The 13,982-nt window shown below is 45.7% G+C and overlaps 1 protein-coding gene across 1 annotated transcript in view; it reads right to left on the bottom strand.

Moving 5' to 3' along the window:
- Positions 1-12,093, bottom strand: part of PKNOX2 (PBX/knotted 1 homeobox 2) — a 108,217-nt gene extending 96,124 nt beyond the window's left edge. Inside the window, exon 1 of the mRNA XM_058819063.1 lies at positions 12,051-12,093. The gene's annotated coding sequence lies outside the window, so the exon portion shown is untranslated. The remainder of the gene's footprint in view (positions 1-12,050) is intronic.
- Between the last annotated feature and the right edge of the window lie 1,889 nt (positions 12,094-13,982).

Below are 13,982 nucleotides of genomic sequence, written 5' to 3'. Positions count from 1 at the left end.
TGCAGTTGGGATTTACCCCATCACTTCCCAGATTTACACCAGATTTACCAGAATTCACACCAGAATTTACACCAGATTTACACCTGAATTTACACCAGATTTCCCAGCATTTGCACCAGATTTACACTAGATTTTACACCAGATTTACCAATTTTACACTGGATTTACACCAAATTTACCAGAATTGACACCAGATTTACACCAAATTTAGGAGAATTTATTTATCAGATTTACCAGAATTACCAGATTTACCAGATTTTACACTGGATTTACACCAAATTTACCAGAATTGACACCAGATTTACACCAAATTTAGGAGAATTTACACCAGATTTACCAGATTTACTAGAATTACCAGATTTACCAGATTTTACACTGGATTTACACCAGATTTACCAGAATTTACACCAGATTTACACCAAATTTAGGAGAATTTACACCAGATTTACCAGATTTACCAGATTTTACACTGGATTTACACCAGATTTACCAGAATTTGCACCAGATTTACACCAAATTTAGGAGAATTTACACCAGATTTACTAGATTTACACCAGATTTACTAGAATTTGCACCAGATTTACCAGATTTTACACCACATTTACAACTTTACACCAGATTTCCCAGAATTTACACCAGAATTACACCAAATTTACCAGAATTTACATCAGATTTATATCAGATTTACCTGAATTTACACCAGATTTACACCAAATTTACCAGAATTTACAGCAGATTTACCAGATTTTACACCATATTTACTAGAATTTCCACCAGATTCACTGGAATTTACACGAGATTTACACCAAATTTACCCCAATTTACACCAGATTTATACCAGATTTACCAGAATTTACACCAGATTTACACCAAATTTAGGAGAATTTACACCAAATTTTTCAGTATTTACACCAGATTTACCAGATTTTACACCAGATTTACAAGATTTTACACCAGATTTACACCAAATTTATGAGAATTTACACCAGATTTACCAGATTTTACACCCGATTTCCCAGAATTTACAGCAGATTGACACCAAAATTTACACCAGATTTCCCAGAATTTACACCAGATTTATCAGAATTTACACCAGATTTACAACACATTTACCAGAATTACACCAGATTTACACCAGAATTTACCAGAAGAGGCTGGAACCCCAACCCAGCAGGCACTCAGCTATTAAAGATGCTACTAAATTGTTTTATTTGGTTGTTTTAGCATAAATATTCTCACCAGGACCTTCAGCTCCACTGTTTGGGGTGTTAAATTTAAAAGGGAAAGAAAAAATAAAAAACTTTTGGAGGTTGTTTAGGCAAGGAGGAATGATTTGGCATGGTGCAGGGTGGGATTAAGGTGGCAAAGGTGATGTTGGAAAGAAGGAAAAGCTCCTGGTATGAGGAAAAAACACTGAAATGCTCAAAAAGGGTGAAAAAAACTTGATAAAAAGTGATGGTTGAGATCGTGGGGTTGAAGGGGGTCAGGTTTGTATGGGGGAAAAGAGTGGGAATGGGGAATAAACTCATGGGGGTTCCTGGTCTGGGGGAGTCACAGCCAGGAGCTGGAGGAGCAGCACTAAAAATGGACAAATGTTGGTAAAAATGCATCAGAATCCCTGGAACTGCACAAGAAGCCTCAAACTGGGATGAGCACCCACAAAATTGCAGCAACATTGCTAAAATTGGATGAGAGACACTTAAAAATGGATAAGGATCCCTAAAACTGCAGCAGCATCACTAAAAACTCACCAGAACCCCTAAAACTGCATCAGTGCCCCTAAAGTTGGACCAGCATCACAAAACTCACACCAGCACCCTTAAAACTGCACAAAGATCCCTAAAAATGCAGCAGCATCCCTCAAATTGCACCAGCATCCCTAAACTCACAGCAGCATTCCTAAAACTGCATGAAGATCCCTAAAAATGCAGCAGCACCCCTAAAGTTGGACCAGCATCACAAAACTCACACCAGCACCCCTAAAACTGCACCAATACCCCTCAGTTTGGACCAGCATCCCTAAAAATGCACCTGAACCCCTAAAATGAACGAGCACCCCTAAAAATGAACCACTAAACTCACACCAGGATCCCTAAAAATGCACCAGAATCCCCAAAATTGTAGCAGCAGCCCTAAAACTGCATCAGTATCCCTAAAAATTTATCTGCACCCCTAAAAATGCACCAGAATCCCTAAAATTGCAGCAGCAGCACTAAAATTGCAGCAGCAGCCCTAAAAATGCACCAATACCCCTAAAGTTGGGCTAGCATCCCTAAAGTTGGACCAGCATCACTAAAAATGAACCAGCATCCCTAAAATTGCAGCAGCACCCCTAAAACTGCACCAATACCCCTAAAATTGTACCAGCACCCCTAAACTCACACCAGCAATGCTAAAACTGCAGCAGCATCCCTAAAAATGCAGCAGTACCCCCAAAGTTGGACCAGCATCACCAAACTCACACCAGCATCCTTAAAATTGCAGCAGCATCCTTAAAATTGCACCTGCACCCCTAAGATTGAAGCAGGATCTCTAAAATTTCACCAGAAATTTAAAATTAGATCAGCATCACTGAAGGTAGAGGAGCATCCCTGAAGTTGTAACATAATTCCTAAAATTGAAGGAGCATCACTCAAACTGCATCGATGAAAATTGCCCTGGCACTCCCAAAACTGGCACCAGCATCCCTGAAGTTGGAGAGGGATCTAAAAAAAATCTAAATCTAAAAATCCCATCAGCATCACCTTACAGGAAAACACCTCTTTGATAGCATTTAGTATTTAATTCGTTATTATCTTTAATTATTTACTATTTACTTTTTATTGGTTATTGAGTATGTATTACTATTTATTTTTTATTGTTTATTTTTTATGATAGTTAAGTTTGGTCTTTACCCTCTTCATTATTTTTTTGTTTTAAAGCAATTAATTAATTGCAGGAGTTACAAGACCTTGGATCTGGCAGCAGGATGTAAAGAAACCAATTTCTGCCCATAAATGCATTAAAAGACCTTTGCAGGCATTTTATAGAAATGGGATTGTCTTGGGATTGAGATCAAAAATAATAAGAATTTATTTCTTTTTTATTTCTTTTTTGTTTTTAACTCCTCCAGCAAAGTTCAGCTCCTCAGAATTCAGATTTTTGGGGGGTTTTTTGAATAATTTTATCTAAATTGGATGAGAGGTGGGATGGGGGCATGGGATGCAGGATGGTCTGGAGGAGAGACCTCCACCCACCAAGCCTGAGCCAATTATTTATAATTATTTATTATGAGCTGATGAAGGGGATAGTAAAATACAAGACCTGGAGAGGGAGAAAAATCAAGCAGGGGAAAGAAGGAAAATCAAGCAGGAAAAGGAGGAAAATCAAACAGGGAAAATCAAGCAGGAAAAGGAGGAAAATCAAGCAGGAAAAGGAGGAAAATTAAGCAGGGAAAAGGAGCAAAATCAAGCAGAGAAAAGGAGGAAAATCAAGCAGGAAAAAGGAGGAAAATCAGGCAGGAAAAAGGAGGAAAATCAGGCAGGGGAAAAGAGGAAAATCAAACAAGGAAAAGGAGGAAAATCAGGCAGGAAAAAGAGGGGAAATCAAGCAGGGAAAAGGAGAAAAAAATCAAAGAGGGGAAAGGAGAAAAATCAAGCAGGGAAAAGGAGAAAGATCAAGGAGGAAAATCAAGCAGGGAAAAGGAGGAAAATTAAGCAGGAAAAGGAGGAAAATCAAGCAGGGGAAAGAAGAAAAATCAGGCAGGGAAAAGGAGGAAAAACAAGCAGGAAAAGATTAAAATCAAGCAGGAAATGCAGGAAAATCAAGCAGGAAAAAGGAAAAAAATCAAGCAGCAAAAGGAGGAAAATCAAGCAGGAAAAGGAGAAAGATCAAGGAGGAAAATCAAGCGGGGAAAAGGAGGAAAATTAAGCAGGGGAAAGAAGAAAAATCAAGCAGGGAAAAGGAGGAAAAACAAGCAGGGGAAAGGAGGAAAATCAAGCAGGAAAAGATTAAAATCAAGCAGGAAAAGGAGGAAAAACAAGCAGGGAAAATCAAGGAGGAAAATCAAGCAGGGAAAAGGAGGAAAATCAAGCAGGAAAAGGAGGAAATCAAGCAGGAAAAATCAAGGAGGAAAATCAAGCAGGGGAAAGAAGAAAAATCAAGTAGGAAAAGGAGGAAAATCAAGAAGGGCAAAGACGAAAAATCACACAGGAAAAGGAGAAAAATCGAGCAGGAAAAGAAGGAAAATGAAGCAGGGAAAAGGAGGAAAATCAAGCAGGAAAAGGAGGAAAATCAAACAAGGGAAAAGAGGAAAATCAAGCAGGAAAAGGAGGAAAATCAAACAAGGGAAAGGAGAAAAATCAAGCAGAGAAAAGGAGGAAAATCAAGTAGAGGAAAGGAGGAAAATCAAGGAAGAAAAGGAGGAAAATCAAGCAGGAAAAAGGAGGAAAATCAAGCAGGAAAAATGAGGAAAATCAGGCAGGGGAAAAGAGGAAAATCAAGTAGGAAAAGGAGGAAAATCAGGCAGGAAAAAGAGGAAAATCAAACAAGGAAAAGGAGGAAAATCAAGCAGGAAAAGAGGGGAAATCAAGCAGGGAAAAGGAGAAAAAAATCAAAGAGGGGAAAGGAGAAAAATCAAGCAGGGAAAAGGAGGAAAATCAAGCAGGAAAAGGAGAAAACTCAAGCAGGGAAAAGGAGAAAGATCAAGGAGGAAAATCAAGCAGGAAAAGGAGGAAAATCAAGCAGGGAAAAGGAGGAAAATTAAGCAGGGAAAGGAGGAAAATCAAGAAGGGGAAAGGAGGAAAATCAAACAGGGCAAAGATGAAAAATCACACAGGAAAAGAAGGAAAATGAAGCAGGGAAAAGGAGGAAAATCAAACAAGGGAAAAGAGGAAAATCAAGCAGGAAAAGGAGGAAAATCAAACAAGGGAAAGGAGAAAAATCAAGCAGGGAAAAGACTTTTTTTTCTGGGATAGCATCACAATCTCCATCCAGGCTCCCAGCTCGGCAACAGGCAGCATTGGGATGGAGAAATTAGCAGCTTGGAACAATAAATTCCCTTTTAAATTTATTGCTCAGGAGCATTAAAAATGTCTGAAGTGGTTTACATCCAGCAGCACCGTGGGAATTCACCCAGGGATCCAGGAGCTGGTAATTGCTATTCTCCAATTTGCCTTGGAAGCTTCAAATAGTGTTTAAAAATAAAAATATTTGAAGGGTTTATAAAGCCATAAAGTGCCCTCCATGTACCTGGGAGTGATGGAGATGGGAGAGGCTCCACTAAAAATCCTGGGAGTAACGCACTGCTGATCTGGTGATGGAAAGGAATCTGCTAAAATTCAATATTGGAATTTTTTTTTCATTATTTGGCCAAGTTTTGCCTTGCTGGTGGTATTGAGGGGGGTATCAGAGAGTATGGGATGGAAAATGTTGGGTGTGCTGCTTGGACAGGGCTGGGCTGCCAAAATTGAGGGGGAAAAAGGAGGAAACAAGAAGGAAAAATGGCAAAATGGTAAAGGAAAAACTAGAAGTTCAAAAAAATAAAGAAGAAGAAAAAGGGAAAGAGGAAAAGCCAAAAAAAAAAGAAAATTTAAAAGGGCAGAAAATGGAAAAAATAGGAGTGAGAAAGACAGAGGGGAAAAGGGGAAAAAATATTAAATATTCCACTTTTTTTAGGAGGAAAAAAAGGAAAAAAAAAAAAAAGAAAAGAAAACAAAGCAAAAAAGGGGAAAAGATTTTTAAAAGGTTTAGGGTTAAGGTAAAGAGGAAAGGTAAAAGGTAAAGAGGGAAAATTAGGACAATCAAGGGAAAAATAAAACAAGGGAAAAGGAAACAAGAAAAATAAAACAAGAGAAAGGAAAATATTTTAAAAGAAGGAAAAAGAGAAAGAAAATAAAGGAGAAAACACAAGGGGAAATAGTGACAAAGAGAAAAGGGGAAAAAAGAAAAGACGGGAAAAAAGAAGACAAAGGAAAATTGTAAAAAAAAAAAAGGAGAAAAAGCGGAAAAGTGGGGAAAAAGGGAAAAGGGGGAGAGGAAGGAGGGAAAGGAGGGGAAAATGGGAAAAAGGAGAACAAAATCAGATTTTTCTGAGATGGAAAAATTTCCAGGGGCTGAAGGAGCTCAGGGGCCTGGGGAGGCTGAGGCTGCTCCTGCTCCCTCCAAACACATCCTCAACCAAACACGAAACGGGGCAAGAAATAAAATAGAAGCTTCCCAAGGCTGGGCCAAAATTGGGATTATTTTTAATTGGCTTTCTGAGATTTCTGGCAGGGCTCCAGGCAGCCAGCACAGGCAGGGAAGGGAAAACCTGGCCAAAAACTCTCGTTCAGTAATAACATTTCTCATCGTTTTTGTAACACCTTGTAAAGCCAAAAGCTCCGGATTGAACATCAGGGGGGAATTTTTTTTTTTTTCCCTAGAAACAAGTTGGGTTTCACTCTCTCTACTCCACCTGCACCAAAAGAATCTGATTTTTGGGGTGTAAATCTAAACCTGAGGGTTTGTGGCTGGATATTTGGGTTTTTATTTGGTATGGGACAGGTGGCACAGGATGCTGAAAAGGTGAGGGAAACATGGCCTGGAAAATGAAAGTCAAGGTAAAAAATCAAACAGTGATAAAGCAGAAAAAATTAAATGAAAGTTTAAAAAAAAAATTAAGATCAAAAATGAAACAATAACAAAAACAGAGTGATAAAAACAATAATAAACAATAATAAATAATAAACCAATAATGAATAATATAAACAATAATAAACAGTGATAAATAATAATAAACCATAACAAAACAATAATGAAACAAAACCATAAGATAAAATAAAACAATAATAAAATAAAACAATAACAGAATAAAACAATAATAAGCACCCAGAGCTCACTAAGTGCTTATTAACTAAACTAGTTAATCTAAAATAAAAAGAACACAAACCAAAAAATTAAATAAGATGAACTAATAAAAAGAAAACAAAACCAAAAAATTAAATAAGATGAAATAATAAAAAGAAAACAAAAAAGATGAAATTAAAATTAAATTAAAATAAAATAATAATAAGTAAATAACAATTCTTTAAAATTGTGGATATGGTGCTTTGGGAAGTGGTTTAGTGGTGGATTTCACAGCCGGACCCAATGGAGATAAATTAAAATGAAATTAAAATAAAATAATAAGTAAATAACAATTCTTAAAACTTGTGGACATGGTGCTTTGGGAAGGGGTTTAGTGGTGGATTTCAAGGTTTTTTGCAACTCAACTATTTCACAAACACCAAATAACCAGAGTTGGGAGTACCCAGGGTTTGTGTTCCTCCTTGGAAGAGGAAAAGCCAAAAAAATAAAATACAATCAAGCAGTTGGGAAGCACTGAGGCCAAATTCCCTTCTTATTTATCCAGCTGCAAAGCACAGCTGGGCAAAGGCAGCCTCATCCCACTGGGATCAGGGTTTGCCCATGGGCATCACCTGCAGCACCCCCCAGTCCTGTCAAGGCAGAGATAAAGCCGAGTTTAAATTTAATTGAGGATTAATTCCCACCCTTCCGGATTCTTCTTTGGAGCCGGCATCTTAATGATCTGGCTAATGACGCTGGGAATTAATTTATTTTGGGGCTAATTAGAGGGCATTTGTTAACACCCTCTTTGGTGGGGGCAAAAATTGTTTGGGAATCAAGTATTTGACAGTGCACGGGATGTTAAATGGAACTGGGAGTTGTCTGGGTCCAGTAAATTATCCCACTAGCACCCCAAAAAATCAGATTTCTGTCGGTTTCTCGGCTGTTTAGGTGGCCTGGAAAGGCTCGGGGATGGCCTCGAAGAGCTCGCGCTTCAAAGGACGAGAAGAGACGTCAGATCTTTTCTCGGTCTCGGTGTTTATTAATTGTTTATCTAAAAGATTTTCTCTCGGCCCGACAGAGGTCTGCACAGCAGCCAGCCATGGGCACACTCCCCAAGCCCCTGGGCGGTCACCTATCTTTATACTCAAAGTTACGTATACAATATTTATACTTTTTCCCCAATACCTCTTACCCTTATTAACCAGTGCACTTTTAGTAATAACCAATCCCAAAGTGCCACCATCACCACAGAAGATGGAGGCCAAGAAGAAGAAGAGGACACGCCCCAATTCCTCCATCTTACTTCTTTAGACCCCCCTGTACAGAAATCCTAAACCCTGTGTCTCACACTCTAATTAACTTATCCCTTCACCATTCACCCAGCGAAATCCTCCCATCCTCATACAGGTGTCGTCTCCTGTGCAGGATCAAAGTGCAGCCACCAGACACTTCTGGCAACATTCCAGGACTCCCGAGCCCCCCAAGGGTGGTCTCAGCCACTCTGCACCTCCGTCCTGAGGTGCTGAGATCCCACAGATTTCCACATGCTACAGTCAGGTGAGGATGGGGAATAAGAGGGGACAGGATGTATCAGCCTAAAACAAAGATGATCCTGATGCTTGATCTGGTTTTCCACCAGGGCTGCAGATGCCAAATCTCCCTTAGTTTACCCCTTGGAGTGGCCAAAGTTGCCTCCTGGCTTTAGGAAGTGTGGGCTTTGCTCCTTGCACCCATCCCACCCCATCCCCTTTCCTCATCTCACTGACTCCTCCAAAGCCACAGCAGCTCCCAGAAAATCACACCAAACTGGGCTGTCCCAGCCCCCAGGGTCATTTTCTCCATGATTTCAGGAAATATCCCAAAAATCCATCCCACAAACCCAACCAGGATGATGATGGTACCCAGAGGTGCAGTCCTGCACCCCTGAGGATGAGGATGGATGGATGAAGGATGCTCTTCCCAGCAGGACCAAACCAATACTTAAGTTTTGTGGGAGGATAAAAACCCTGTTATCACTCAGAAATTTATAGGTGATATTCATCAACTTGGAAAAAATACAAAAATTCAGAAGTTCCCTGGAAAAGCCAAAATCCAAAGCTGCCCCATGAGGGTCTTGTTTTATCCCTGAGTTGGAACAAGAGTTATTCCTGATGTGCCAGAGGGGTAAAACACTCTTCTCCTTATACAGCTTCATGCACTTAATCCAAAAGAGGAGATTTCCTTTTAAAAAAGAAAAAAAAAACTTAAGGAAAAAAGATAAAAAGATGAGATTTCCTTAAAGAAAAAAAAAAAAAAAACTTAAGGAAAATATGAGATTTCCTTAAAAAAAAAGGTGACTTCCTTAAAAAAACCACTTTTCCCTTAAAAAAAAAAAAAAAAAAAAATTCCCTTAAAAAGGCATAACTTTTTAAAAAAAGAAATTTCCTAAAAGTAAGGGAAATTTCCATAAAAATGATATTTCCTTTATTTTCCCCCTCCCAAAAACGATGGAGGGAAAACGGAATATGTTCCAGTGGATAAACTCAGCATCACTTTTCTCCCTCATTTTTTCCCTCACCCCATGATATCAGGGAGTGTTTCATGTTATTTATAAATAAATATCTAATATTATCAAGATCTCAGGTTAAAGTGAAGGGGTTTATGGGCTGGCTTTGGGGGGCAAGGGCTGCAAAATGCCTTAAAAAGGCCAATTTTGGGATGCTAAGGAACAGAGCATCTCCTTCCCTTCCTGACACTGCCAGCTCCCCTATTAACCTCTGCTGTAATTAGCCTCAAGCAATTAACTTTTGCTCCTAACGAAGGAATCTCAGTGCAGGGAGTTAAATGAAACAGGAGGGAGGAGGGGAAAAAAAATAAGGGGGAATCCTGATCCCATCATCTGTCTGCTCCATATAGCTTAAACCCAAAACAAGCTGCTGCTTTTTCACCCAAATCTCCCAAAATCCAATTAATTCATACAAATCCCTCTCCCCATCCACATGAGGTTGGAAAGAGCCCCCCAAATATCAAACCCCAAAGGTTTTGGGGTGTTTTTTTCCCAACTTTTCCACAAGGGGATGATGCCAACCACACCGAGTCAGCAGTTTTGGAGGTACGATGTCCAAAAGTTTCATCAAATCCACGTCCTCTGAGCCACACTCTGCTTTTCCCCACTCCAACCCCGAAACCTTCCAGGATTTAAAAGCCAAATAAGTTGAAAAAAGCCAAATTAAGCCATTTCCTCTTCTATTTTCTGCTTCTCCCCGGCAGACAGCTGTCCCGCATCCCAGCCAAAAATAATCCATCCCCCCCCTTTCCTCCATCTAATCTCCCCGGCTGGGAGTTTGAAAATATCCTGCCGGGTTTAGGGTTTCCCGTTACCCGGTGGGCGGCGAGATAGTGGGAAAAGAGATCCTTGGGAGCGAGAAAAACCGGGAAGAGCCCAAACAAAGAGCCCGAGCCCAAGTTGAGCTTGGACACCTGGCGAGGGCTGGGATGAAGAGGAGGGACACCCCAAAAAGCTCGGCAAAACTTCCCTGAGTTGCACAATGCCACCGGCGGAGCCACCCTCCCGCAGACGGAAATGCAATAAAAAATTGCAGGATATATTTCAAATCACAATTATTATTATTATTATGGTTATTATTATGTAGAAGCCCTCCCTGCATTGCTGCAGAGCCACTAAAAGGGATTTCTGGAGTATTCATCCAACGCTGTGGGATGGGGGGAGCTGCCAAGGGGTCCCGCGGAGGGTTCCAGGGGGAAGGGGGAGCCCTGGGGGAATTGGGGTGCGCCAGGAGAAGGCGGCACCGGGGGATCTCGGGGAGCACGGGGGTTTGTCCCGGGAGAGCCGGCGGGATGCGGCATTGCTGCCAGGGCCACGCTCGGGCACTGGCGGCGAGCCCGCCTGAGGGAGGCCCTGCGGGGCGGCACCGCTGTGCCCCGGCCCAGCGCTGCCCCGGGGGGCACCCCGAGCTCACCGGGTGCTTTGCACGGCCGGGATGCTGCAGATAAACGAAACGCCCCCAGCACCGCCCGCTGCAGCCCCCCAGGCTCCCTGATCGGGGCAACTTCCCGGGCACAGAACGCCCCGGGCCGGGGGCTCCAGCCCTCCCGGGGGCCGTGACCAGCTGAGGGGGGCTGGCATCCCCGGGGCCAGCTGAGGGGGCTCCAGCCCTCTGAGGGGGAGCCGTGGCCAGCCGAGGGGGGCTGGCATCGCCGGGGAAGCCGTGATCAGCTGGGGGGCTCCAGCCCTCTGAGAGGGCTCCGTGACCAGTTGGGGGGCTCCAGCCCTCCCGGGGGTCGTGACCAGCTGAGGGGGCTGCGAGCCCTTCTCGGGGCCGTGACCAGCTGGGGGGCTCCAGCCCTACCCAGGGGTCGTGACCGGCTATGGGGGGCTCCAGCCCTCCCGGGAGCCGTGACCAACTAAGGGAGCTCCAGCCCTCCACGGGGGTCGTGGTCAGCTAGGGGGGGTCCAGCCCTCCCCGAGGAGCCGTGACCAGCTGAGGGGAGCTGGCATCCCCGGGAGAGGGCTGAGGGGAGGAGGTTCGCAAGGGGCCGGGGGGCTGCAGCCCCCGGGGAGGGCTCAGCGAGCGGCCCGAGGGCCGGGGCAGCCCCGCCGGGAGCGCTCCCCGCGCTCGAAGCTCCGCGGCCGGCCCCGCTCACGGCTGGGGCTGCGACCCCCGCGGGGGCGCTGAAAGGGGAGCGGGGTCTACAGCCGGCCGGGGGTCGCAGCCCCGCTACAAGCACGGCAGGCGGGAGGAGGCTGCAGCGGCCATGGGGTACGGCTCCCCGAAAAGCCCCGCCAGCCTCCCGGCTCTGCGAGCGGCGGCTGCAACTTGTATGGGGGGGCTGCAGCCTTCGGGCTGGGGGTGCGCGACCCGCAGGCACCGGACTCCCCCGGAGGGCCGCAGCCGGCCGGGGGATGGGGAGCGGGGGGTGCAGCCCGCCCCGATCGCTGCGTGCCCCCAAAAGCACCGCGCCCGGCCGAGGGGGGCACGGCGGGGAACCGCAGCGGCACGGCCGGAGGGCAACCCGCAGGGGGAACCGGACACCGGGCACGGACAGCCGCGCTGCCCCGGCCCCGCACGGCCGGGGAGGCGGCGGGAACGGCAAGTTACTTCCCACACCGGAGGGGATGGGGGGTGGGGGGTGTCCCCGCCGCCGCCGCCGCACGTGCCCCGCCGCCCGCGCCGCTTTGTCCGCCGGGCTCCGCGGCTCCGCCCGCCCCCGCGCGGCGGCCCCGCCGTGAGTGACAGCCCTACCTGCCCGCCAATCTTCATCACACCGACACCGGCCTGACAGCGCGGCCGCCGCTCGCCGCCCGCCCGCCCGGCCCCGCCGCGCCGCCGCCGACAGGCCCCGCCCACCGCCCGCAGCGACACGCCCCCCACGCCGAGCCACGCCCCCTGCGAGCCCTCCCTGCCGCTTGGCCACGCCCCCGACCACGCCCCCTCCGCGCTCCCCTTGGCGCCCCCTGCCGGCCGCCGCTGCTGCGCCCCCCGCCCCAAACGGAGCCGCCCCCCGATCCCAGAGCCCCCGAACAGCCCGAGCGTACCCGGGACAGCGCTCGGAGCCTCCCTCGGCCAGCCCTGCCCCTGCTGCCCTCTGCCTGATCCCCGGCAACACATCTGCCTCCCCAGCAGCATCCCTCCCCCGGTTTAATCCCCAAATATACTGCCCCGCACCCCCCCACTTATTGCCCCAACACATTTTATATCCCCCAACACACATTGCCCCTAACACATATTGCCCCCCCACACACATTGACCCCTAACACAAACATATTGCCCCCTAACACATATTTCCCCCTAGCACATATTGCCCCCCATCACATATTGCCCCCCATCACATATTGCCCCTCCACAGCATCTTCTCCCTTCTGTATCTCCACACTCCTTCCCCCAGAATGCTTTTGCCACCCCAGATTCAGAGCCAGCCTTGGTGGCCTTGGTGACCCCAACTCCCAACCCCAGAGTCCCCCCATGGGGGTACCAAACCCGTCCACCCCCCAGCACAACTTTGACATTGAGGGTACCCAGGGAAATCCCACCCCAAACCCCTCCTGGGTTATCCCCCAGTCAAAACACTCTTATTTTGGAAATATCTGTTAATTGCTGTTAATTTGGGGGGGCTCCCATCTGAGTGTTCTCAACTCAAATTTTTGTCTGCATGAGACATCAGCTGCCCATCTCTCTCCCAAAGACCTGAAGATGAGGTTTCCCTGGAATCATTAGGAGCACTGGATCCCACAGCCAAATTTTCCCACATTTTATTGCAAAAGCCACAGGGACAGATTTTTCTGGACCAGTCTGGCCATCGGTTTTTTTCTCCCAATTTTCCATCCTCTTCCCTAATGAAAAATGCCATCAAGAACGGATTTAACAAGAATTGCTGAATTTTTGCCCATTTCCTAAAGATTTCAGGTGGGGGGTCAGAGTCACTCAAAAGAGCCCCAGAATTCCTTTGGAATAGGTTAATGGGATAAGAAATAAGTTAAAACTGGCTCCAAAGACTTACAGGGGGATGCCAGCCAGGGGCACTAAACGGTGTGTAAGGGATGGCCATGGGGTCAGAGATACAAGGGGAAGGGTGGACAAACAAATTAAATTTAAGGCCAGGAACCCAAAACAATTTAATTTTTTTCTACAGTTTTCCAGAACAAATGACCTCTTGACAATAATCAACATTCCTAAATGCCTCTTTCTAGTTTATCCCAAAAATAAATTCATCTAGAAAATATTTGCTGCACTGTCTGTACTTCCTACTTGGGAGCAGGCTCTAAACACACACTGATGTCCTTTGGGTTGGCCAATGAAGAGCAAGGGAAAATAGATGGCTCCCACTTGGAATCCATCAATAAAATCACAGAGAGATGCAGTGCCTGGTTGGGATGAATCTCACCCACTCCCCTCCAAAAAGAAATAAAAAAAAAAAATTCACTGCATTGCATCACTGAGAAAACCAGCAGGAACTCAGAGCATCCCCCCAGTCCTTGGGAGATGTTGGAATGATTTATAGGAATTTCTTGCCTTGTAAATCAGCCAGCAGGACGTTTTTCCCCTCCCTTATTACTATTCCACAGAAGCGAGCAAAGATGAGGAGCCATAAAGCTGTCGCCGGTTGTTTCAACCAGCTGGGGATGCCAGACAGAAAATATTTTGGGTTTTGCAGAAGCTGGAGAAGTGGAAAGGAAG

Source organism: Ammospiza caudacuta, chromosome 23 (assembly GCF_027887145.1).
Source record: "Ammospiza caudacuta isolate bAmmCau1 chromosome 23, bAmmCau1.pri, whole genome shotgun sequence".
Taxonomy (NCBI): Eukaryota; Metazoa; Chordata; class Aves; order Passeriformes; family Passerellidae; genus Ammospiza; species Ammospiza caudacuta.
The sequence above is the reverse complement of the archived record's forward strand: the minus strand, read 5'-3'. Positions and strand labels throughout refer to the sequence as shown.